This window comes from Piliocolobus tephrosceles, chromosome X (assembly GCF_002776525.5).
Source record: "Piliocolobus tephrosceles isolate RC106 chromosome X, ASM277652v3, whole genome shotgun sequence".
Lineage (NCBI taxonomy): Eukaryota > Metazoa > Chordata > Mammalia > Primates > Cercopithecidae > Piliocolobus > Piliocolobus tephrosceles.
In genome coordinates this window covers 65,780,324-65,803,992 of record NC_045455.1, presented here as the reverse complement: position 1 = coordinate 65,803,992, position 23,669 = coordinate 65,780,324, and the positions used below count along the sequence as shown (strand labels likewise).

At 44.5% G+C, this 23,669-nt stretch overlaps 1 protein-coding gene across 1 annotated transcript in view; it reads right to left on the bottom strand.

Moving 5' to 3' along the window:
- Nucleotides 1-3,107: 3,107 nt before the first annotated feature.
- The window catches only part of INTS6 (integrator complex subunit 6), a 136,551-nt gene continuing 115,989 nt past the window's right edge, over nt 3,108-23,669 (bottom strand). Inside the window, exons 23-24 of the transcript XR_002725430.3 lie at nt 8,279-8,395; nt 3,108-3,683 (exon numbers count right to left, since the gene is read on the bottom strand). The gene's annotated coding sequence lies outside the window, so the exon portion shown is untranslated. The remainder of the gene's footprint in view (nt 3,684-8,278; nt 8,396-23,669) is intronic.

The window sequence follows — 23,669 nt, the reverse complement described above, 5'->3', positions numbered from 1 at the left end:
CTGCTCCCAGGCCAAATCGTATAGACAGGCCCCTTTCTTAAAACCCATCTCGCCATGATGGGAGACAAACCCTGCTTACAATACCAGGTGCCATAGTGATTGCTGGAGTGGTATCTCCATTACAAGCCTTTTTTGGTATATCAATGAATCTCACTGTTGTTGACTGAATTGTTTCCCTCTGAAATTCACCCTCAGCACCTCAAAGTATGACTGTATTTGGAGACAGAGCCTTTAAAGAGGTGATGTAGTGAAAATGAGGTCATTAGGCTGAGGCCTAATCCAACATGACCAGTATCCTTATAAGAAGAGGAGATCAGGACAGGAGACAGGTACAGGGGAAAAGACCATGTGAGGACCCATTGAGAAGCCAGTCATCTAAAAGCCAGGGAGAGGGGCCTCAAAAGAAACCAACCCTGCTGATCAATCCATCTTGATCTTAGACTTCTAGCCTCCAGAACTGTGAGAACATAAATTTCTGTTGTTTAAACCACTCCATCTATGGTATTTTGTTATGGCAGTCCAAGCAGACTAAGTAAGACACTCAAATAACATGGAACAGAATCCTCTCAAGACCTCTACTTGCACACAACATTCCATGGCCCCAGCTTCCTACACTTCGCTCCACTGGGCTGAGGGACACTCCGCTGTTTTACCTTGGGCCAGCTAATCGGCCCAGGCAGATAATCCAGACTGGTTAATCTCCGGTACCTGGCAGCCCACTTCTGTTCAGTGACCAAATATTAAGAGGTAGGGGTTAATTGAGGCTCCCTTAATCCATGCTGACTGCCTGTCTCTGTGTCTACATGGTACCGAAGGTTAAAAAGTATTAAGAACCTTAACCATGAACTTGAGGTTCCAGGGTTACAGACTTGATGCCCAATCCTATCCTCAAACATAATACTTGCTTTCATCCCTGGAGCCAACTCATGGATCTGAAGTTTCTCAAAGAGAAAAGCTTGTCATAAGACTGGTCAGCTGTCTCATATCAAGGCTTTTTATGGGGATCAATCAATGATTATTCATCAGTTACCCCTGGCACTGAGAATTTCAAGGAAATCTTATACTTGGCTCCTGTCCTCAACATGGTGACTGTATAGTTGGGATTGATGTGGTTTAAGATCTTCAAAAGTTAAACAAAAATAAAGGAGCTGAGTGAGTAAGCAAAGATCAGAACTGAAGCCTGATTCTGTCTCTGGTTAGCTGTGTGATCAAAGCAAATTCTTCAACCTCTGAGTCTCAGGGGCCTTCCTTGGCCCAATGAGGATAAGAGAACCTTCCTCACAGGGTTATGGTGAGAATGAAACAAAACACCATACATAAGAAGTACCCAGGGCAGAAATGGTGGCTCACACCTGTAATCCCAGTGCTTTGGGAAGCTGAAGTGGAGCATCACTTGAGGCCAGGAGTTCAAGATCAGCCTGGGCAGCATAGCAAGACTCCATATCTACAAAATAATTTTTAAATATAGCATGGCATGGTTGTGAGTCCCTGTAGTCTCAGCTACTCTGGAGGCCCAAGGGGAAGAATCCCTTGAGCCCAAGAGTTCAAGGGTACAGTGAGCTATGATTGCACTACTGCGTTCCAGCCTGGGTGATAGATCAACATCCTGTCTCTAAAAAAAAAAAAAAAAAAAAAAAAAAAAAAAAATGTTCAACTAAGTGTTTGACACCTAGTAAGTGCTTCATTTTAAAAAAAGAAAATCAACAAGTGCAGGCCGTGTATGCAACAGCCGTGAGTGGGGGATGGTCACAGGACCTTGTTCCTAGTATTCGCCCAGTATTTACTGGGCACTTAGTATGTGCCGGAAACCTAGCTCTGTGTTGGGAACACAAGAAAGACCTGGTCACAAGCTGCTCCCAGTCTGGTGGAGGCAGGCAAGTAAACAAGCAATAAGAGACCAGTACTGAGTAGGACTTGGGGTTTATATAATCCTGACTCATCAAGCCATTCACTGAAGAGGCTAAAATGAGCCCATGAGGCCAGGGATCATTTTGACACACATGCTCAGAAGGGTGTATTGAGGTTCCCACCTCACTTTGCAGTTCGGTGTTTTGTCTATAATGGCACCTTGGGGGTCTAATCTGGGCAAGGGCAAGACCTGAATTCAGGTGAAGATACGTTGTAGTTTTCTGTGGTCCATCTGGATTGAGGTAGGGTCCCAAGCAGACCCAAGGGATTTCTGGAGTCATAGTCCAGCTCCTTGACAAGGGCTAGTATACTAGTTGGTGTCCTCCAAACAGAACGAATAGGAGATATCTATCTATCTGTCTATCTATCTATCTATCCACACACACACACACACACACACACAAACACACACACACACACACCCCTATTGAGAGAGAAAGATTAAGAGATTTATTATAAGCTACTGGCTCACACAATTATGGAGGCTAAGTCACAAGATCTGCTCTCTGCAAGCTGGAGACCCAGGAAAGCCAGCGGTGTCGTTTGAAGGGCTGAGAGTGGGAAAGCTGATGGTATCGATTTTGGTCCAAATCTGAAGACCTGAGAAACAGGAGCACCGCAGGCTGGAGATCAATGTCCCAGCCCAAGCAGTCAGATGAAGAGCAACTTCAACCTTCCTCCATCTTTTTATGATTCAGGCTCACGATGCATTGGATGATACACACCCACGGTGGGGAGGGCCATCTGCTTTACGCAGTTCAACAGTTCCAATGCTAATCCCTCCTGGAGATGCCCTCACAGACACACCCAGAAAGAATGTTGAACCAGGTATATGGATATCTCATGCCCCAGGCAAGTTGACACACAAAATTAACCATCACAGCTAGGTAAACTGTCATCACTTAGACCAAGCACAGCCAGAATCCAAGGATAGTCACTGTCTCAGAGTGGGGCCTGTACCTGAGATGGAAGCTTCAGAAACCCTAGGAACAAGGAGCGTGTAACAGGAGGAGGGGAGGCATTAAAGACAGTGGTAGTTACCGCTTAGTGGAGAATTTATTCTATGCCAAGTGCCTCCCAGGGGTCATCTCCCCTGAGTCTCACAGCAACCTCAAGGGGTAAGTCTTTATTACCCCTGTTTTACAGATGAGGAATCAGAGGCTTGGAGAAGTTAGGAAGCAACCCAAGATCTCATAGCTAGAGAGATCAGCAACCCAGCCCAAACCCGATTGTGAAGTTCACATCTTTAACCTCTCCACCCCACTGCCTACAGGCGAAGCCCCTGGCATTCAGCAAACAAGGGCTCAGTCCAGCAACACTCTCAGGATAACAAGAGCAAGACTGACTCAATTCCTTAACCACGGTGGGAGATAGATTCTTTCTGTATTTACTGACCTGGTCAGCACTGGCTTCTGAGGCAAGGAGGCACATTTCACAGGTGCCTTGCTTCAGTTACTTCTGCTGAGGAGGGCTGGGGGAGACAGTGGTTAAGATCTAACAGCAATAATGGTAAGAAGTGAAAAATTCAGGGCCTACATTTCCTCCATTCAAATCTACAAAACAAACATTTGGATGGCAAACTGTGTTTTCTACTTCCTACCTGGATGCTTTGATAAACAAACTCTAAATTATCTTCTTTTTCTCATGTTTAGGAATTTTCCGGTGCTTCACAGTCATTCTGATCATTCTTAATGATATGGTGAACTCTTAGTAGAAATGGCTTATGTTTCTTCCTGCATGTCATCATCCATGTAGATTTCATGAAGAGTTTTTAGCTGGAAGAAGCAAGCCAGAGAATGCATCTCGTAGTACCAGTCACTAGAAATGTTTATTTCATAAGGAGAAGTGTTGTAATGTTCATACCTATGACACCAGTTGAAGCGGACTTCCTGCCAGGGGACAGCCAACAACGACCAACACAGTAGATGTGAGGATGTCCCATATCCAGATACCAGATCTAGCCCCTATCTTTGGTACCACAGGGAGGGACCCAGGCCCTCCCCTCAGTCATTGTGACTAGACTCCACTGGGACCTGAATTTGAGGGCCTGTGCAAACCCCAGCAAGAAGGAAATCAAGGCTTAGGCCATGCTGGGGTTTCAGGCACAGGGACAGGGCATGGGTATAGATAGAGCTAGCCCATAGTGGCACTGGAGTCAATCGATGGCCAGTGCAGGGCAGCATGGCAGGACTCAACACCCAGTTCCAGAGATAAGACAGCAGATCTGCAGCAGAGTCTGGATGGCATAGAGTAAGCCAGGTGTGCCTGGAACAATGGCCAGAGGAGACAGGTGCACGGGCCAGGCTTTTTACAGCAACACCCTCACTGCCCACATGAGGCTCCAGGCTGGAGAAGAGAGGCTTGTGAGGAATGCCCCCTTATTTACACACATCCCAAAACAGCTCCCTGGCTCTCCCAGCAGGGCTGGACATCTCCAAACAGGGTGATAACTCCTTGAATTCATTTCCTAGGGCTGCCATAGCACAGTACCACACACTGGGTGGCTTAGAACAACAGAAAGCTACTGTCTCACAGTTCTGGAGGCCAGAAGTCCAAGATCAAGGCATGAATGGGGTTCATTCCTCCTGAACGTTGTAAAGGAGGGTCTGTTCCTTGCCTCTCTCCTAACTGCGGCTGCTTTGCAGCAATCCTTGGTGTTCCTTGGCTGGTAGAGACATCGCCCCACCTCTGCCTTCATCTTCTCGTGGCCTGCCCCCATGTGCTGTCCCTGAGTTTCCCCTTCTTATGAGGACACCAGCCATATGGGATTAGGGTCAGCCCCAGTGATCTCATCTTAACTTGACCACATCTGCAAAGACCCTGTTTCCACATAAGAGCACATACAGAGATGCGAGGGGTTAGGACCTCAACATGTCTTTTCACGGGGCAGTGATACAGTTTAAGCCATAACCCCCCTCTTTACCATGCTTTTGAGCAATTGTTGTTTCTCAAACCCAGCTCCCATTAGGTATTGAAAAATACCCATGTCTATCCCATCCGCAGAGATTCTGACTCAGTTGAGCTTGTATGGGGCCCAGGTATCAGTAGTTTCTAAACGTTTCTCCAGGGGACCCAAAAGCACGGCAGGTTTGTGCACCTCCATCCTGGGGGTGAAACAAGGTGAGCAGCCAGAGATGGCAGGGCAGAGTCACCAGTGGGAGAACCGAGCCATGCTGGCAGGAGCTAGCAGCCTTGGGGAGAGCACTTGGATTAAAATCATCAGCTCTTTGGAGCAATATTAAATGATGGCTCTCAGTATCTTGGAATGAGGGAGTCCAGGGCTTTTTGGGCTTTCAAATCACTAAATAAAAAGGCATAACTAATCTTTCTCTCCATGAAGATCTATTTGCCTGGGCCAACCCTGAGGAGAGTCCTGGTGTTTTTAGAGCATACAATTGCCTGCCAAGCTAAAAAGCCAAGGGTTTTAAGTCAAGCTGAATATTACAGAGAAGATTGAGGCTGGCTAACCTTGCTGCAAGGTAAAACAGGAGATCACAGCCATATGTCATCCAAGCAAGAAAAAAGCAATGAAAATCTACACTCATGTGGCAAACTCTTTCAACAGTCAGAGGCCTGATTGTGTGCCAGTCAAAATAATTTTGCTCTATTTTTAAACACTGTTGACATGAAAACTGAATTAATAGGGGCTCAAATTTGAAGGGAGAAAAAGGCACCAAAATTCATAATAAACTGACAAGCTAATGAATGTATCTGAACAGAGGAAGGAAACCATAGAAACAGATTGGAAATCATGTGGATTTCATTCATATGAGGGAGAAAGCAACTGAAATATTCTCGTGCAAATTAATTAAATTTCTAATGCACCCAGAATGCAAGTTGTTCTAGCTCCCTGCTGAGGCCCATGGGAGATGCTTAACATTGCCTCCTGACCAATAAGAATGTCTAAAATGCATTCTGACAATGTTTTAGAAGAAAGAAAAGACACACATGCAATTGGATCATTGTCACTGAGCCTCCGTGGGCCTGAGCTTACAAGGCCCTCAAATTCAGGTCCCAGTGGAGTCTAGTCACACCGACTGAGGGGTGGGCACTGTGGTGAGGATCAGGCCCACCCTGGCCTTTTCTTTCCCCCTATGCCCTCCATCCCAAGCTCCAGCCTGGGCAGGTTCGTAGTATACCCTGGGAATAACCAGGCCCCAGGGATGCTAAAGCCAGGATGTCTAGCCCATGTCAGAGCAGGTGGGTGGTGGCAGAAGACTTTAACTCCCCTTCCATCATACCTCAGAGGCAGCTGCCAGCCTGGCCCCTGCTGAAAGCCACCCCCATGTCCAAGCCGAGGTGGGCAGGTGGTCTTAGAAGAATCACAAATTTTATAAGACTGAGAATGTAGATATAATTTGGCTAAATCAACTTTTAGACAAGATTATTCCAGAAGTGCCTGAAATTAGCTCTAAAATATATATTATTTTTGTTTTACAAATTCACGTTGGCTGGTGAGTATTAGTTAATATTATTTTGGTTACAAATAACAAAAACTCACTTAATGAGGGAAAAAAGAACTTTTTGGAAGGAGAATCTCAGATAATTTGAAGGAGAGTTGAATAACGGGTTCAGAAAGGAATCCGTGACAGCTTGGGGCCCATAGCAGGAGACTCAGGTACTTCGCCCACTCCCAGCCTTTGGGTTTCTTACTTCTAATCTAAGAGAGAAAAGCCTAGAAGGCAGTGTGGGCCAGGTGCTGTCTCTTGGCCAATTATCTAGGCCAGGGTTGCTGTGTAACAAGGTACAAACCTGGCTACCAGGACCTGCCCCTGTGGATCTGAGCAGGCAATGGAAGGGCGTTTGCAGTTACCTCAACTGCTGTCTACTAGCCAGTAGGGGCTGGGAAAAAGCTGAGCATGCCATTTGCATTTATGCCCTTGGTCATGCCTGAGTTCTCTGCCTGGTGTGTGCCCTCGCCTCCCCACCCACTGCCAATCCTTCGCAGCAACTCCCGGGTGAACCCTGGTCCTGTCCCTCCAAGTCAGAACCAAGCGATTCTCCTTGAGGCTCCCGCAGGCCTTGCTTCTGCCCCTCCTGAGCACTAAGGACAGCCCTGTCTCAGCCTTCTACATGCTCTCCTGCAGGCTGTTCTGTCCCTTTAGATTTATCCCCAACCCGGTCTCCACGTGCTCCATCCCACATGCAGCTCTGACGAGGGCACTCTACAGATCAGACACTTGAGGGATGGGATGCACTTTCCCTCTAAGAAAATAAGACCCCTCTCCCACCAAGCCCTTGCCTTGTCTAACATCCCCTCCCCTCCCCTCCCCTCCTGGAAACCGTTTCTTCCCAGCACTTGCTCTGCTGACATTAGGCACCCCTGCTCTAGGGCCCCAGGCATGGCTCCAACAGCACACTCGCCACATGATAGAAATGCAGTCTCCCTCCCGCTCAGACTCGATGCTACATGTGATTGCTTGATTTTTAAAAATCACTTGCACTTAGCCTAAGGACTTCGCCCAAAATCTGTGCTGAAAAGGTAATAATTTTGGATGAACGGATGAATGAATTAATATATGCATGAGTGAATTAATATTTCTTGTTATAGTTAACTGATTTCAGCCTCTCTTCTCCACAAACATGCTAAGTTTTCCAGATCAGACATGGTGTCTGAGTCTAATTTATTTTCAGTTTATATAGACTAAGGAGTCCAGCAGTGCTTGTTCCTGTCCCCTTTCCACACGACTCCCTTTGTTGTGCCTTCAGCCCTGGAGCACTCCATAAATATTAGATGAAAGGATACTCTTCTGCAATTCTGTGACTGGTGCAGATGTGGCTTGTGTCCTTGAGGATAGGTCTGGGCTGGGAGCCCTTGCCTAATGCCAGATAGAAACAGCCTACGTGCTAGTATTAAAACTCCACAGTCATTCAGCTGGAGATTTTCCCTTAAGTCACAGTCATAGGTTCAGGAAATCCTTGATCACAACTTACCCAGGGAGGTGTTCAAATGTTCCCTCCCTTACCCCATACGGAGCAAGAACTGAGACTCAGGAGTCAGGGAACTGGGCCAGAGTCTCACCCTCTGCAGGACTTTGTCCGCACCTCCAGTTACTGTTCTCATCGCATCTGTCCTTTCCCTGCCATAACAGTAATTACATTGCTGTCCACACTATGATTCATGTGCTGACTATATGCCCACAGGACAGTGAATCCCTGTGCGGACAGGGACTATGCGCATCCTCTTCCCTGCCAACTCTCAGCACCATGCCTGGTACATGGAGATACTCAGGAAATATCTGTTTAATAAGCGAAAAAGAAGGAAGGAAAGACAGAAAGGCACAATGAGGGCAGAGGATGGACAGACCAACGGAGAGACAGAGGGGCAGAGAGAAGTCAGGCAAGAAGGAAGGAAGGAAATTTTTCTTACCTCAGTTTCCTCATCTGTGAAAATGAGCCAACAATTCCTGTCTCCCAGGGTTGCTGGGATGGTTAAATGCATTGACTATTTTCTCCTTCTTCTGTCTTCCTGTAACCTTTGTATGCACTATAATTACAAAACAACACAGATATTTGTTTGCACGTCTGTCTTGCTGTTAAACTGTGAGCTTCTCTAGGGCAGGGGCTGTTTCTTCTTTCACTGGGTAAGCCCTGCATCAGCTGCTGGCACCCGGCACACAGCAAGCTCTTAGCACCACCTGTGTGCTTCCTGCCTTCTCTGGAGTACTGAGGCCTGCCAGGCACTCGCCCCAGGGGACCTGGCTGAGGCAGCCAACCCAGATGTCCACCCAGCACCCACCCTCCCGCCGTGCCCCCACCAGCCTAGCTCCGTAGCCTCGGCTGCCTCCCTTAATGAACAGAGATGAACCGAATACCCTGCCCAGGCAGAGGGGCGCGCAATGGGAGAAGCAAAATGTGAGACCAGTGGGGAATCAGAACAGTGTTGTTGTTGTGGTAAGAACAAAGTGCCAGGACTCATGGGCCCACCTGCTATTTTGCATAAATTTGCATCCCAGACTCAGTGAGTTCTTCTCAAGCTTATTGTGCTGTCAAAGCACCCCTCACTGGTGGGCGTGGCCAGCCTTACTCTCACCCGGGGATTTCAGACCAGAGGGCCCTGCGGCTACCTCCAGTGCTTGGCTCACTGAGCCCTGACGCCCAGTGCTGTGGCTGTGGCCGTCCCTAGTGGGTGGAGTACCTCCCAGAACCGGCAGTGAGTTATGTTTCTCCAGGAGATTTACCTTCCTACTGATGGCAGGTTTTGCCCTTGTTCAAACAAGTTTGCATTCCCAGCTTTTACAATAAGTAACAGCAGGATCGATTGGTCCCCCAGGCGTCAGGGGCACGGAGAAGGATCCAGAGGTTTCAGAAACTGAGATTCACCACCTGTACCATCCTTGCTATGATGGTTAATTTTATGTGCCAACTTTGCTGGACCATAAGGTGCCCAGAGAGTTGGTCAGACATTTACTCTGAGTGTGTCTGTGAAGGTGTTTCTGGATGAGATGAACGTTTGAATTGGTTGATTATGGAAAGCAGACTGCCCTCCCGCATGTGGGTGGCCCTCCTCTCCTTTGGAAATCCTGAATAGAATAAAAGTTTGAGTAGGAGGGAACTTCAGCCTGAGTGCCTTGAGTTGGGACACTGAGATACTGGTGGTTTTCTGCCTTTGGACTCAAACTGAAACGTTGGCTCTTCTTGGTCTCAAGACTGACAGCCTTCAGACTGGAACTGCACCATTGGCTCTCCTTGGTCTCCAGCTGGCTGACTGCAGGTCTTGAGACTTCTCAGCCTACATAATCATATGAATCATATGAGCCAATTCCTTCTCTCTCTCTCTCTCTAGCTCTCAGTCTCTCTTCTGTGCTGTGTGTGTGTGTGTGTGTGTGTGTGTGTTTGTGCGTGTGGGTTGGTTCTATTTCTACAGAGAGCCATCTGTAATACACTTGCTGGGGAGAACATAGCGTGGTTATGGACAACAGGCTCAGGCCTTTCTTCCTGCCTTTCTGCACTCTCCTGAGGGTGCCACCACCCTACTGCCACCAGAGTCAGTGCTAGAGCACAGACATACGCATACCTTTGCACACACATACTTGTCCCCAGCCCTTCCCCCTCAACTCAAATTTCTTTCTTCCTCTGAAAGGGATAGCTTTCCAACAATACCCAACAAATATCACTGGATGAGGGGAATTTTAAGGACTTGTGGTTTTTCTCCTTTATATTGTTCTATTTTGTTCAAATGTTTTTCTTTTTTTTTTTTTATATGATGTTTGTTTGTTGAGACAGAGTCTCACTCTGTTGCCCAGGCTGGAGTGCAGTGACGCGATTTCGACTCACCGCAACCTCCGCCTCCTGGGTTCAAGCAATTCTTGTGCCTCAGGCTCACGAGTATCTGGGACTACAGGCGTGCAGCACTACGCCCAGCTAATGTTCGTATTTTTGGTAGAGACAGGAGTTTCTCCATATTGGCCAGGCTGGTCTCAAACTCTTGGCCGCAAGTGATTCCTCCAACGCTGCCTCCCAAAGTGTTGGGATTAAAGGCGTGAGCCACTGCACCCAGCCAAAAATATTTTTCAAATGACCATAAGGAACATTTACCTGACAGGATCGTTATAAAGATTAAATGAGATAATACTTGTAAAAGGCTTTGTGCAGCATTTCTCAATAAAAGTAGGCTCTTATTTTAGAAATCTAACTAAAAATAATAATACAGGTATGCACTGCACAATAACATTTCAGTCAATGACAGACCACATACACGACAGTAGTCCTATGAGATTATAATGGAGTTGAAACATTCCCGGCATCTAGTGATGTCATAGCCATCATAACATCATAGCATAACTCATTACTCTCATGTTTGTAGTAGTGCTGGTGTAAGCCAATCTGCTGTGCTGCCAGTCATATAAAAGTATAGCACATGCAATTATGAACAGTATGTAATACTTGATAATTACTCTGTTTCTAGTTTATGTATTTACTATACTATACTTTTAATCCTTATTTTAGAGTGTACTCCTTCTACTCATGAAGAAAACAAGTTAGCCAGGTATAGTGGCGCATGCCTGTAGTCCCAGCCAGTCATGAGGCGGGAAGATCACTTGAGCCCAGGAAATGGGGGCCAGTTTGGGTAGTCTGGACAAGATACTGTCTCTACAAAAAGAAAACGTTTTTAAAGTCTGTAAAACAGCCTTTGTCAGGTCCTCGAGGAGGTATCCAGAGGAAGGCATTGTTGTGATAGGAGGTGACGGCTCCATGCATGTTGTGGCCCCTGAAGACCTTCCAGTGGGACGAGACGTGGAGGAGGAAGACAGTGATATTGATGATCCTGACCCTGTGTAGGCTGAGGCTAATTGCAGGTGTTTATATCTTAGTTTTTTACAAAAAAAATTTAAAGAGTAAAAAAAAATTTAAATAGAAAAAAGCATATAGAATAAGGATATAAAGAAAGAAAATATGTTTGTATAGCTCTATAATGTATTTGTGTTTTAAACTGTTATTGCAAAAGAGTCAAAAGTAAAACAAAATTTAAGTTTATGTAGTCAAAAAATTACAGTAAGCTAAGGTTAATTTATTATTGAAGATAGAAAAATATTTTCTAAATGGAGTATAGCCTATGGGTACAGTGTTTACAAAGTCTACAGTAGTGTACGGTAATGTCTTAGGCCATCACATTCCTTCACCACTCACTCACTGACTCACCCAGAGTAAATTTCAGCCCTGCAAGCTCCATGCATGGTAAGTGCCCTATACAGGTGTACCATTTTAAAATCTTTTACGCTGTATTTTTATTATGCCTTTTCTATGTTCAGATTTGTTTAGGCACACAAATACTTCCCGTTGGGTTACAATTGTGTACAGCATTCAGTAGAGGAGCATGCTGTTCAGGTTTGTAGCCCAGGAGCAATAGGCTACACCATCTAGCCTGGGTGTAGAGTAGGCTCTACCATCTCAGTTTGTGTAAGTGTACTTTGTGAAGTTTGCACAACGATGAAATTGCCTAACAGTGCATTTCTCAGAACCTATCCTTGTTAAAGTGATGCATGACAGTATATGTTTAAAGAACTTCAGGATTTACAAAGTACTTTCATATACATGATTTCACTTAAACACAAACTTGAGGCGCACTTATTATTTCTAGTTTACAGATTAGGAAACTGAGGCCCAAAGACATTAAAAAGACAGGGCCCAGGCAATTCAGCAAGGAGCAATGTGGCAGGGTCGGGATTAAGTTGTGGGACATGATGGGGCTCCTGCTCACTGACTTGACTTGTGGGGCCCCAGTGCAAACCCCCTGCTCCGTCAGCTCCTGCCACCTTAGTGGCACCACAGTGCACACCTGAGTCTCTCTGAAAAAGAAGCCCAGCATTCCCTGGCACTTTTCCCTGACTCTGGGCTCCCAGTTAACTCCTGAGTTTAGACACCAGGCATTAGTTCCCCTAATCCCTACAAGCCCCTCCCACTCTGTGGAATCTGGATAAACCCCAGGCCTGAGAGATGCAGGAGGGAGGCACCTTCCCCAGTGTGATTGGCAGGATGCAAAGCCCCAGGGCTAGCATGGGACAGGAGGCTGCCTCTGGCAGGCAGGCAGGCAGGCAACCATCTCACAGCTGCCCCACTCGGCTGCTGGGCCAGTCCCCTTGAGCCTGGGATGAGGAGCCACGAGTCCCCACTTTAACATGAATCCACCCAGGGCAAAGCTTCCTAAGTCTTTATTTTTTTCTGATTTGTACAATGGTTCAAATATCTGCTGTTTTCTTATCTCACAGGGAAAAAGGTTTTGAGTAAAAAATAAGATCCATGTGACACTGTAAACTACTTGGCATGGAGAGTGGGATGATAAAGTGTCTGTTAAAAAGGCTACTGTCCCTTTCTTTGATTGATTCATTCATTTGTTCAATAACGAAGTATTAAGCACCTTCCATACGCCAGACTCTATTCTCAGAATTGGGAATACAGCTATGAACAAGAAAAAACTCCCCTCATCCTCATGGAGTATAATGTCCAGAAAATTCAAACCCAAAGCCACCAATAGTCAGTACAGTCAGAGCTCCATTATTCCTCTGAGTCTTTTCTACAGCATTTTTTCAATGGAGTGTTCCCAAATGAAAGCAGTGCAGCCCTGCTTTTAGGATGACAAGCTCGGTGTATTGGAAAATACAAATTAATCTCAATACACATTGAAACAAATAATAGGTACCAAGGGTAGTTCACTATCTAGTCTGTGATATGCAAAGTGAATTTTTGTAAAGGATATCTCATCCTACATTTTAACAGGCATAAATAAAAACCTGTTTGCTGTGCTTAAAACTGGTAAACAAGCTTTTCCACCAAAAAGATTCCTTTGCTTATAAACATGGTTTTCTCAAAAGTAGTTAAAATTATAAATGTGTTTACCCCATTCCCAATAAACATATGGCTACCTCCTTCAAAAGTGATAAACAGCTCTACCCCAAAGTCATAAACATGTTTTGCACTGTACAGAAAATTTATGGCATAAATTGGTAAGTTGTGATATAACTTGGAAACCACATATATAGGCAACGATGTAGTGGCTTAGGTAATTTTGGAGTACAACCAATATGGTAGATCCAACCACAAACCATTAAACTATGAGCAAGTTCAGAGTTTCCAGGCTCTGCAGTTAACACAGAGACCTGCTGCCAGACTGTGTGAGTGTTGATGACCCCCGACATCTTCCCAGTGTGTGCTGAGCTGGCTGCAGTTCACCACATGCCACCCATAAGGGACTCTGCCCGGGGGAAGATGGAGACCAAGATCTCTGCCAGTGGAGACCACTGGACGCATCAACCAAGAGTGAGTGGCAGCCAAAGCCAAGGGGGAAGATGGGCCAGTCCCTGACAGGTGGCACATGCGTTCCCCACTCAGCCTCCTCTTGCTGGCTCACAGGTGCCCCTTGGCTTGTTGAAGGAAATAAATAACTGAACCCTGTTTAAACTAGGTGGTGTTTTGTGTCTGATGGTTCCCACTCATTGACATTCTTTTTAAAATCCTTTTTATTTTTATTTTTAGAGATGGGGTCTTGTTCTGTAGCAGACTGGAGAGCAGTGGCACAATCATAGCTCACTGCAGTAGCGAGCTCCTGGGCTCAGGCAATCCTCCCACCTAGGCCTCCCGAGCAGCCGGAACTACAGGCGTGCATACCACTCCTTGGCATGCTAAATCTAGGCTCTAGCTTTGACTAAAGGTGTAATTCCTCAGAATAAAAAACCCATTTATACTACTATGTGCATTGCCAATCCCAACAAAGAGGTTCTGGGAAGCCCACCATTCGTGAAATTTTCCATCTTTTATAAACAATCAGCTTTGGGCTCTGTTGGAGTGTAGCTGCTCCAAGGTGTAAGGCAGCGGGCCCTGAAGGTGGAACATTTTGCTCAAGGTAAGAACCCTGGGAGAGCCCCTGACTTGTCCACCTAGACCTCCATCCCTCATACCCTTGTCTAAGAGGCGAGCAGGACCAACGGTCTTCATTACCCGAAAGGGCAATCCACCAGCCTCTCAGGGAGGCCTCACTGTCTTCTGTCAGCAACCTAGCTCTGACACCCTGCTTCCCAATTGGCTTGCTGGGTTCAGAGCACTGGGCACCAAGTCTGCATTTTGGTGTCATTGCTATTCACACAGACATTGTGTCCAGGTTCCTGCATCCAGAAACATTCCAGAACAGTGCCAGCCTTTGTGGTTTCTCTGTGCTGCCTCTCCCACAGCACTCACCTCCCTCCAACCAAACCACATCACCATCACTCTTGTGACAAAAATAGAAATAACAAAGTTTAGAAATCTTGATCTCACAGCCTCCCACCTCCTCCCACCTCTGATCTCCTGTGGGGCATGTTCGCAGAATGTGTGTGCCACAATTCTGCCTCTGCTTTTAAATTATCCTCCTTACCTTGTCCCTTAGGCCCTGCTGCACTCTTCCAGGAATGGTCTGGAAAATGGAGGTGCAGCCTCCCTGGCACCCCAAGGGCAGAGCACATCACACATCACAGTGCCAGGGGCCCACTTTCATTTGCAAAATGCTTTAAAACCAACTGTTGCTCTCTCCACCTCCTCCTTATCTTATTTCCCTCCTTTCCCAACTAAAAAACTAAACAAAACAAAAAATGGTCATCTTGCTTTATCTTCAACTTGAACTAGAATGGATCGTGTTGATGTATCAACATGGCATCCTGTCCCCAGGCTCTTCCCTGAAGTCTGCAGGATCTGCCAGAGACCATGTGCCCCTCTCCCTCAGCCCTAATCTCTCCCTCAAGCAGAATTTGTTTAAAGCCACTATTGAAAGACTCACGAAATTCCCCCAGCCTTGCTGTTCTCACTCCCACTCATGAACTCCTGTGCAGCTTCACAGTGGCTCCTGATTTGTTTTCTGAGATTGTGACCTCAATGTGACCAGGAACAAATGTTTCTGATGTGTTTGGCTTGGGCCACAGTGTGTGGGAAATGAAAAGGATATATAGGAATAACAGCCAATGCAGTGGCTGACCACAGCCCATGGCATTGCCTGGGAGCTCCCTCTTTGGGCTTCAGAGCTTCAGGGCCACCTGAGCATGCTTGTGACCCATCAGTTTCTCCACTGTGTAATAACTCCACCAGGCGGCTTGCCCACATGCTGCCCAGCGTGTTGTCCAGTAGCCAGTGGAGTCCTATACTTTGTGGGTTCACAGGAGGTCATGGAGTTTTCAGAGCTGAACCAAACGGCCCTTATGAAATAGTTTAGGCTACTTCAGGGATGGCAGATATGTTTCTTCTCACACACCAACTTTGACATATTGGAAGTGGCTCCCAGGTACTACTGAGAAGAACTGCAGGTCATGGCTGAGCTCACTGGGAAGGACGATTGTAACAAATCAGGGATGCCCCCACTCCTTGGAGAGAAGGAAAAACACATGCCCTGTGCCTACAGCCCCTGGGCTGCTTTTTCCTACTAACCAAGCTTGCCAATTCCTGAAGAGCGAGGCTGGCTTAGCGAGGACCAGCCTCACCTGTCTTGTTATCCAGCCTGGGTGCTAGGGAGAAAAATAGGGGATAACCCTAACTCTCCTTTTTTTTCTTCGCTTTTAAAATCTAACTGTATAAAAGGGGTCAAAGTGCAAATCATACAGAAATATCTGAAAAAATGGGATGGAAAGCACGACTTAAAGAACCAGAATATACCAACAGTTTAATATATTTTTTCCATTTTCAACCTTAGTTACTTTCTGCTGAATTTTTTGTTTTTAGGATTACTTGCCAAGCTAAATAATAATCGCTTTGAACTCATACCAAGGCCTTATTTGGAGCCAGAAAGTGTTTGAGGCAGAAGTGCTATTCACACTGGTTCACACAAATTCATCAATATCATCATGAGCCCTGAGCATGTGTCCCCAGCATTTATAATGTCCCCGAAACACTTCTGCTATGGTCCTCCAAATTCGTATGTTGAAACTTTATAGGAGGTGATTAAGAATTGAGGGCAGAGCCCTCACAAATGAGATTAGTGTCCTTATGAAAGGGCTCAAAGGAACTAGCTAGCCATTTGTATCTCTTCTGTCATGTGGAGATACCTAGACACAATCATCTATGAGGAATGGGCCCTCACCAGACACCAAATTGGCCAATATCTTGATCTTGGACTTCCCAGCCTCCAGAACTGTGAGCAATACATTCATTTTGTTTATAAATTACCCAGTTTATGGTAGTTTGTTACAGCAGCAGGAGCAAAGACACCTTCCATCTCTTTGCCTTATTACTTAAGTCTTTTACTTACAGTTCACAGCATGTGGCTTCTCACACCACATCTACACTTTAAACTTCTCACAACCACAAATCCACTCTTTCTAATCAGGACCAAAATATGAGAATTTTAAAAATCACCATGCATGCCTCTAACATCTGCCCAACACTTTCTCTGATTTAGTGACATCCACCCTTCAAGACTGTCAACCAACCACCTGTTGATCTTATCACCTAAATTTCATTGACACTTGGCAGACATTTACCAGTTTACATTCTATAAATGTTAATAGAAATAAGTAATTCATTAAGAGTTGAAAAGACTAGCCACAAACTTGGAGAAAAAAAATTTTTTAAACCACCTACCTGAAAAAGGATATACATCCAAAATATACAAAGAATGCCTAAAACTCAACAATAAGAAAACAAACAACTCAATTAAAAAGTGGACAAAAGATCTGAACAAACATCTAACCAAAGAAGATATACAGATGGTAAATATGCATATGCAAAGATGCTGTCCCTCACATCATCTGGGAATTGCAAGTTGAAACAACGATGAGATACCACCACACACATATTAAAATGGCTAAAATACAAAACACTGACAACATCAAATGATAACGAGGATGGGGAACAACAGAAACTCCTAGTCATTGCTGATAGGAATACAAAAAGGCACAGCCACTGTAGAAGACTGATGGGCCATTTATTACAAAGCTAAGCATAGTCTTACCATAAAGTCAAGCAACTGACTCCTAAGTATTTATCCAATTGAATTGAAACCACAAAAATCTGCACACAAATGTTTATAGTAGCTTTCTTCATAATTGCCAAAACTTGGAAGCAACCAAAATGTCATTCAATAGGTGAATGAATAAATGAACTATAGTACATCCATATAATAGACTATTACTCACTGATAAAAAGAAATGAGGTATCAAGCCTCAAAAACACATGGAAGAAACTTAAATGCATTTTGCTAAGTGAAAGAGACCAGTCTGAAAAGGCAGCATACTGTATGATTCCAACTAAATGACATTCTGGAATAGGCAAAACTATAGAGACAGTAAAAAGTCAGTGGTTCCCGGGGTTGAGGGAAAGGGAGGAGGGAAGAATTAATGTATGGAGCACAGAGCAATTTTAGGGCAATGAAACCATTCTGTATGTTACTATCATGGTGGACACATGACATTATGTATTTGACGAAAGTCATAGAACTGTACAACAGAGTGAGCCCTGACATAAACTGTTGACTCTATTTGACAATGTATCAATTATAACAAATATACCAAAATGCAATATGTTAATAATTGGGGAAACTGGGGACAGGGAAGAGGGGGTTTATGGGAACTCCATGCTTTCTACTCAATTTTTCTGGAAACCTAGCACTGCTCTTAAAACAGTCTATTAATAATAAAAAGAACATGGCAATAAGAGCACGAAGCATGGAAATTTAGTCAAGAATATACACAAGATCTCTATTTTTAAAACTTTAAAATTTTATTGAAACAATCTATCAAAGGAGATGATTTTTAATAAATGGAAAGACATTCCATAGTCTTGGATAGGATAACTTATTAAGTTGTTAAAATTTTCCAGATTAATCAATAGATTAAATGCCATGACAATCCCATTTTAGTTGGATTTTTTTGAGGCGCTTAATAAACTTACTTTAAAATTGATTTGGAGAATCAATAAAAGTTTTTGAAAGCTAGGTCAGCTTTTAAAAAGAATAGTAAAGAGGGGAACTTGTCTATTATATAATAAGACATTTTTTGTCCAGGCACGGTGGCTCATGCCTGTAATCCCAGCACTTTGGGAGGCCGAGGTGGGTGGATCACCTGAGGTCAGGAGTTCAAGACCAGCCTGGCCAACATGGTGAAACCCCGTCTCTACTAAAAATACAAAAAATTAGCTGGGCATGGTGGCGGGCACCTGTAATCCCAGCTATTTGGGAAGCTGAGGCAGGAGAATTGCTTGAACTCAGGAGGCGGAGGTTGCAGTGAGCCAAGATCATGCCACTGAATTCCAGGCTGGGTGACAGAGCAAGATTCCATCTCCAAAACAATTTAAAAAGGACATATTTTAAAGCCATAGTTATGAAAACAATTTGGTAAAGAGAAATTGACGATGGAACGGAGTAGAGAACTCAGAGCATCCCCGTGTGCATACTGGGATCTAACAAACAAGAGAAGGGACACTATACATCAGTGGGAAAGAACAATATTAATAGAAATACATGAAAATTAAGGATTTCTCTTCAACAAAAGACATCATGAAGAGAGTAAATACATGATGGCCAAAAGGGGAGAAAATATTTGCAATATCTGTAATTGGCAAGGGATGTATACTCTATATGGACTACAAATCAAGAAGAAAACAACAACCACAATATAGAAAAATGGATAAACGGTATAAATAGGTAATTTCAGAAGAGGAAACACAGAAAAGTAACAAGCATATTATGAGATGCTCAAAATCATTGGTAACCCGCCAAATCCAAATTAACAGAATCAGATACAACTTTGCATCTATTAAAGTTGAAAAATAAAAGTGATGGGAAATACTTAGCAGAGATGCTGAGCTTTAGTGGGTTGTAGAAGGATGTAGATGTTCCAGAGCGTGGTGTGGAGCTACGTAGTAAAATTAAATATATGAATAGTGTATAACCTCCAAATTCTCTTCCTGGGTAAACATCCTAGGGAAATTTCCCGCACAGTCCACAAGAGCTGTCCAAGGGCTGTCTGCACTGGCGAGGAGTTAAAGGCAACCTGGATGTTCATCACTGGGAGAGCAGATAAAGAAAATGTGGCAGTTGCACACTATCGAGTATCGCCCAGAAGCTGGAAGCCAGGATCAGATGCATGCATATAGCACCACACGGCTACATCTTAAAAAACGTTGCGTTTACTGAAAAACATTAGGGAACATAACAAAATACATAACATAAAAGCAGGTATGTAAATGTAAAATGCATGTACAGAAAACAACAATGTATCTTTTTCAAAGCATATTCCTAAGAGGAAACAAAATGACAAGCAAGAGAGGGGTGCTTGCATGGAACTATGTGGCATGAACTGAGGAGGAGGATTAACTCAATCCTCTGAACCTGAGACAGCAACAACTTATGTTAACATAATAACAAAGTAAATTATTAAACAACTTACTTTCTCCAAAGTTAGATTAAAAACTAGCTCTGAATTCAAGTCTAGAGACCTTTGTTAAAGTTTCCAACCTGACCGGGCGCGGTGGCTCAAGCCTGTAATCCCAGCACTTTGGGAGGCCGAGACGGGCGGATCACGAGGTCAGGAGATCGAGACCATCCTGGCTAACACGGTGAAACCCTGTCTCTACTAAAAAAATACAAAAAACGAGCCGGGCGAGGTGGCAGGCGCCTGTAGTCCCAGCTACTCCGGAGGCTGAGGCCGGAGAATGGCGTAAACCCGGGAGGCGGAGCTTGCAGTGAGCTGAGAGCCGGCCACTGTACTCCAGCCTGGGCAACAGAGCAAGACTCCGTCTCAAAAAAAAAAAAAAAAAGTTTCCAACCTATTTCTTGCAGGACATTTAAAAACATACTTCCGGCTGGATGCGGTGGCTCACGCTTGTAATCCCAGCACTTTGGGAAAGGGAAGCAGGCAGATCACTTGAGGCCAGGAGTTCGAGACCAGCCTAGCCAACATGGTGAAACCCCATCTCTACTAAAAATACAATATTAGCCAGGCATGGTGGCAGACCCCTGTAATCCCAGTTACTCAAGAGGCAGAGGCAGGAGAATTGCTTGAACTGGGGAGGCAGAGGTTGCAGTGAGCTGAGGTCGTGCCACTGCACTGTAGCCTCAGAGACAGAGCAAAACCCCGTCTCAAAAAAAAATAAAATTAATTTAAAAAAAAACATATTTCCGGATACAACAGCATAGATTCATAGTCCAGCCGGTTACATGACAATTCCCAAGCTCCTTCTTATGTGAGCATGAAAGGACCTCAATGGCAGTTTCTTAAGTAAGATGAGATGAGAGATGGGGACATAGTCCAAAGAAGCTGATGCTTTCAGCCTTTCCTGCTTATCAGGTGCCATGCTAAGGCTGTTTGCTGTCATCTTCACAGTGAGAGGGAGGTATTATACACCCACTTTGCGGAAGAGGCAACTAAAGCTCAGAGCAATTCAGTGACTTGCCCAAGGTCTGCAGTTACTTTGAAACCAGCCCTCTGTGCTCTCTCCGGCACACCATTCGGAAAGGTATCAAAAAGTAGAGAAGCCCAGGTTCATTTTGAGTCTAAGCACTGCATAGCTATGAAGAACTTGAGGGCCGTGTTACAGCTATCAGCCAGGACAGCACGAAGCCCAGCAGCAGCGCTTTACCTTTGCCTTCCTGGAAGGACAGGTGGAGGCTCACCTGCACCATTTCCCATGAAGGACTTGCTAATTTCATCTGGCTCTGCAGCACCATGTGCTGGGCTACCTTGCGTTGCCCTCTGACTTGCTCTAGCTGTTCCCTGAGACTTCTTTTAGCAGTGCCCATGTCTTCAGTGGGTGTGCTCTCTCTTCATGGCAAAATCCTCAAGGTCAGGGGTACAAATGGGACTCCCTCTGTACAACCCCAGACAGGCAGCCCATATAAACACAAAGGAGATGCCTACCTATTAATTATGTCCTAACTAAATTGAAATGCAATGCTTCTATCCATCACATTAGTTTGGTAGACCTTTGGATTTGAAAGTGATTTGTTTATAAGAATCGGCTAGTGAAAAATGTTAAACCATAATTGTTAAAAGTGCTGGTCCTCATAGCAGTCTACCTACAGGTGATTCACCACAGCATTCCTGGTAAATGCGGGCAAAGTGAACACACATTATGAGCGAAAGAGTCTGGGCTGGCCATCGAAAGACTTAGAATCCTACAGCCAAGAGGAACTTTAGGAGACCCCATCCCTTGGCTCCTGACAGCACCAAGACTGTGATGAAGGGCATACGCCTTAGCGTCAAGGTGGCCCTAGGTTCAAACCCCAACTTGACCTGGTGGGACCTTAGGCAAGATTTTAAGCTCTTCAGACTTAGTTTATTCATCTGCAAAATACAAATGATAATACATTCCTCATAGGATTGCTGTGAGGATTCATTGCAATTGTGAATGGACAGGGTCTAATAGAGTAGCTGGAACACAGTAAGTGCTCAATAATGCTCCCTATGTATGTTGTTAAAATTACAAATAAATGTCTCCAAGAATGGAGCCTCACTTAGCAGTATAATGAACATCCATCCCAGCAAGATAGAAATAAACATGATAATCTCTGCTTAAATGGTCAGAGGCCACAGCGACTTACCCAGGTTCAAGGCCGAGTACACAGAAGAAAAATCACTTGCAGTTCATCTTTCATTCATTCACACTTTAAAATGTTTAGCCTATATAGAAAATATATCCTGTATGTTAAATTTCCCTAGCATTTTTCCTGAAGGATGCTTCTTAAAAGCAAGTTAGAATGGTATATTCATAGAGTTAGAAAGAAATGTTTGTAGAAGTTACACAAACAGGCCGGGCGCGGTGGCTCAAGCCTGTAATCCCAGCACTTTGGGAGGCCGAGGTGGGTGGATCACGAGGTCAGGAGATCAAGACCATCCTGGCTAACATGGTGAAACCCCGTCTCTACTAAAAATACAAAAAATTAGCCGGATGTGGTGGCGGGCGCCTGTAGTCCCAGCTACTCAGAGGCTGAGGCAGGAGAATGGCGTGAACCCGGGAGGCGGAGCTTGCTGTGAGCTGAGATCCGGCCACTGCACTCCAGCCTGGGCGACACAGCAAGACTCCATCTCAAAAAAAAAAAAAAAAAAGAAGTTACACAAACAACATTTTTTTCAATCTGGGAAATCTTTTTATAGCTTCTCTCCACTGCTACCACTGGCAAATAGTGAATCAGCTGTTTCCCCCACAATTCCTGCTACAGGTAGCTCACAGTGTGACAAGGCAATCCTCACAAGTTACTGTGGCTCCATCACCATCAACATCTAAAATACACAGGCAGTGAGCAAGACTCTAAGTCCCGTAGGAGCTAAGTCCAGGTAACTGGTTCACTGCCATATGCCCAGAACCTAGAAGCACAGTGATTTATGACCAAGCAAGTGATCAAGAGATATTTGTTGGATGGATGGATAGGTGGATGGATGGATGGATGGATGGATGGATGGATGGATGGATGCATGCATGGACAGATGGATGGATGGACAGTTGGATGGACAGATGGATTGATGGATGAATGGATGAATGGATGGATGGACAGATGGATGAATGACATGCCCTCTCTGGGTGCTATAGAATAAGTTAAACCTGCTTATTCTCCTTTCATACTATGGCTTAGAGTCCAAGGCGCTGAATCTAAAGTAAAGATTTGGGGATATTTTATGTGATGCAGTTATAGAATTGTAACTATTCTAAGACATGTAAACAATCCCAGGTTTGGGTGTCAGTAATAAAACTCCTTAAAGTGAATTACCCACTGATTACAGGGGTATGGGTAGTTGTCAAGTGAAAACAGTCCATTGATTTTCAAATATTAACACTTACAGATGCCTGAGACATAATTATTAAGAATTGCATTTAGTTCTTCTTTAATCTGTAACCACATATAAGCTACCATCTATTTTGAACTTAATACAAGGCCTAAGTCCTTAATAGAAATGTATGTAATTCTGAATTGATCACAAGGACAGACTTTTGACAGAACCTGCTCATATTTTTCAAAAATATCTGTCTACTCATTGACAACATGGTCTCTTTCTCAAATTAGTTATTGGACTTACTAACTGTTGTATCTGAGAAGAACCAGATTATTAATAGCTCAAGTTATATATATAAATTAGTGCATTCACTTTTATTAATAATAAATGAGGCAAGTCACCCTGCTCCGAACTGACTGTGCCATATCTTGCGTTGTTTTCTCTTTTGCAGAATTTCTTTTCATTTGCTGAATTAAGTCGTGCCCAATGACTGATTTATTGTTTTCTTCACAAGAGGAGGGGGGAAGCATTAGGTACCTGGTACCCAGCAAAAGCCCAATAAGCAAAGTTATCAGTGGAATTTCTCAATGTGACAAAGGG